This window comes from Schistocerca nitens, chromosome 4 (assembly GCF_023898315.1).
Source record: "Schistocerca nitens isolate TAMUIC-IGC-003100 chromosome 4, iqSchNite1.1, whole genome shotgun sequence".
NCBI classification, from domain to species: domain Eukaryota; kingdom Metazoa; phylum Arthropoda; class Insecta; order Orthoptera; family Acrididae; genus Schistocerca; species Schistocerca nitens.
In genome coordinates, this window is record NC_064617.1 from 424,144,277 (window position 1) to 424,148,076 (window position 3,800).

Sequence of the window (3,800 nt, forward strand, 5' to 3'; positions counted from 1 at the left end):
GGATGGTTGTAAATGGTGAGGTGAAAGTCATAGAGACGGAAGGATTGGTTCGTTCGACCCATAATTTTTTTTTCTGGGTTATGGAGGGGTGGACCTTGAAAATCCATTAGTTACACCAGGAAATAAACTGATTGAGGTGGATTTGGAGGGATCGTTGAGATTTCTGGAGTGTAAAGGGTGAGGGGAGTGGTGTCATCGGCATACTGAAGGAAGTGGACTGGTGAAGGTGGTTTAGGAACATCAGCAGCGCGGAGGAGATAAGAGGACAGAGCTTTGGGGTATTCCTGCAGTAGGATGGAAAGTATGGGAAATGGTAATGTTAATAGCACCAAAGGATGGGCGATCAGATATAAACGAGGCAGTAAAGTGGATATATTGAATTTGCGTGTGTCTGGAGTTTGAATGGGAACTCAGAATGCTACACATGGTAGTACGCTTTCTGTAGGAAGAGGGAGACATTTACTGGAGCTGAGCTGCCGAGACTTCTACTATCTTTTCAGGTACAAAACAGCCCTCCGCCGCCCTTTTATGTCGGGATGTTAGGCCGCCGTGTCATCCTCAGCCCACAGGCGTCAGGCGGATATGGAGGGGCATGTGGTCAGACACCGCTCTCCCGGCCGTATGTCGGTTTCCGAGAACGGAGCCGCTACTTCTCAATCATGTATCTCCTCAGTTTTCCTCACAAGGGCTGAGTGCACCCTGCTTGCCAACAGCGCTCGGCAGACCGGATGGTCACCCATCCAAGTGTTAGCCCAACCCGACAGCGCTTAACTTCGGTGATCTGACGGGAACCGGTGTTACCACTGCGGCAAGGCCGTTGGCTCAGTCTAAATATGGTGAAGTGAAATGGAGAGAAGACAACGATTTCTGGTTAGATGATTCTAGGATAATATCGACAGCAGCAGAAAATGGTATAAAGGAAGTAGGATTCGTTATGAATAGGAAGCAAAGACGGAGGGTGAGTCACTGTGAACAGTTCATTGATTGGGGTGTTCTCGTCAGAATCGACAGAAAACCGACACGGATGACGATAGTTCAGGTGTATATGACAACATCGCAAGCCAAAGACGGAGAGATATAGTGTATGAGGATATCGAAAGGGTAATTCAGTACGTAAAGAAAGAATATGGGCTTGGTATTAGGAATGAAAGAGGGGAAAGACTTAGTCCTGCAATAAATTTCAGCTAATAATAGAGAATATTCTAGAATCAAAAGAACAGGAGGTTTAATTACAAAAGGCCGGGACATACAGGGACATTTCAATAAGATTACATCACGGTTAGGCGGAGATTCCGCTATCAGATATTGGATTGTAAGGCCTACCAAGGAGCAGATATAGATTCAGATCACAATTTAATAGTGATGAAGGGTAGGCAGAAGATTCAGAGATGAGTCAGGAGGAATCAGTATGCAAAGAAGTGGGATACGGAAGTACTAAGGAATGAGAGACACTTGAAGTTCTCTAAGGCTATAGATACTGCATTAAAAATAGCTCAGTAGGAAGTTGAGCTGAAGAGGAAAGGACATCTCTAAAAAGGGCAATAACGGAAGTTGGAGAGAAACGTAGATACAAAGAGGGTAACTGCGAAGAATCGATGGGTAACAAAAGAAATACTTCAGTTGATCGTGAGGGAAGGAAGTACAAAAATGTTCACGGAAATTCAGGAAAACACTAATATAAGCCTTAAAAACGAAATAAAAAGGAAGTGCAGGCAAAATTGCTGCATGAAAAAGTGAAGAAACCGAAAATGAATTATTTGTCAGAAGAACTGACTCAGCATATAGAAAAGTCAAAACAACTTTCGGTGAAATTAAAAGCAAGAGCGGTAACATTGAGTCCAATGGGCACCCCACTGATAAACGCAGAGGGGAGAGCACATAGACGGAAGGAGTACACTGAAGACCTCTATGAGGGAGAAGACTTGTCCGATGACGTGATAGGAGAAGAAACAGGAGTCGATATAGACGAGACAGAATGTAAAAGAGCTTTGGAAGGCTTACGATCGAATACGGCAGATGCAATGGACAACATTCCATCAGAATTTCTAAAATCGTTGCGGGAAATGGCAAAGAACTACTGTTCACTTACGTGTGCAGAATATACGAGTCTAGTCATGTACCACCTAATTTTCGGAAAAACATCATTAACACAATTCCTAAGACTGCAAGATAGGTCACGCATCTAAGTTGCTGACCAAAATAATATACAGAAGAATGGAAAAGAAAATTGAGGATGTGTTAGATGACGATCAGTTGGTCTTTAGGGTAAAGGCACCAGAGAGGCAATTCTGACCTTGCGGCTGATAATGGAAGCAAGACTGAAGAAAAATCAAGACACGTTTATAGCATTTGTGGCAATAAAAAGAAAGCATTCGACTATGTCAGATGGTGCAAGATGTTCGAAACTCTCAAAAACGTAGGGGTAAGCTAAGTTGTAGGGGGAGACGGTTAATATACAATATGGACAACAACCAAGTGGGAAAAATATGAGTGGGAGAAGAAGAACGAAATGCTCGGATGAAGAAGTGTGTAAGACAGGGATGTAGGTTTTAGTCCCTACAGTTCAATCTGAACATCTAAGAAGCAATGTTCAATCTGAACATCTAAGAAGCAATGATGGAAATAAAAGAAAGGTTCAGGAGTGGGATTAAAATTCATGGTGAAAGGATATCGATTCGCTGATGACATTGCTATCCTGAGTGAAAGTGAAGAAGAATTGAATGATCTGCTGAACGGAATGAACAGTCTAATGAGTACACAGTATGGTTTGAGAGTAAATCGGAGAAAGACGAAGGTAATGAGAAGTAGTAGAAATGAGAACAGCGAGAAAATTAACATCAGGATTGATGGTCACGAAGACAATGAAGTTAAGGAATTCTGCTACCTAGGCAGTAACATAACCAATGACGGACGGAGCAAGGAGGACATCAAAAGCAGACTAGTCTTGCCAAAAAGGGCATTCCTGGACAGGAGGAGTCTAATAGTATCAAACGTAGTCCTTAAATTAAGGAAGAAATATCTGAGAACGTACGTATGGAACACAGAATTGTATGGTAGTGAAACATAGACAGTGAGAAAACTGGAAAAGAAGAGAATCGAAGCATATCAGATGTGTTGCTACAGAAAAATGTTGAAAATTATGTGAACTGATAAGGTAAAGAATGGGAAGGTTCTCCGGAGAATCGGTGAGGAAAGGAACGTATGGAAAACGTGACAAGAAGAAGGTATGGGGTGGCAGGACATCTGCTAAGACATCAGGGAACAACTTTCATGTTACCACAGGGAGCTATAGAAGATAAAAACTGTAAAGGAAAACAGAGATTGGAATACACCCAACAAAAAATTGAGGTCGTAGGTTGCAATTGTTACTCTGTGATGAAGAGGTTGCTACAGTAGAGGAATTCCTGGTGGGTCGCATCAAACCAGTCAAAAAGCTGAAGACTCAAAAAAAAAAGAAAAAGACAGGGATGCAATTTTTCAGCCCTTGGGCCTACTTTCTTTATTGAAGAGGCAATGACGGACATAAACGAAAGACTCACCACTAGGATCAAAATTCACGTTGAACGGTTATCAGTGATTAGATGATAACATCACTGTCAGAGAAACCGAAGAAGGACTTAAATAATGAACATTAGCTGATATGAAATTCCCGTTGAACTTACATCAAGATTGGGGACCACAAAGTAAAGGGACCATTCCTAGTGAAAAGAAGTCTGCTAGTACCAAACATAGACCTTATTTGAAGAATAAATTTCTGAAAATGTACATTTAGAGCACAGAACTGTACGGAAATGAATCAC

General features: G+C 41.9%; 1 pseudogene; it reads right to left on the reverse strand.

Annotated features, from left to right (window-relative positions):
* Positions 1-704: 704 nt before the first annotated feature.
* On the reverse strand, positions 705-822 carry LOC126254104 (5S ribosomal RNA; annotated as a pseudogene).
* Positions 823-3,800: the final 2,978 nt, after the last annotated feature.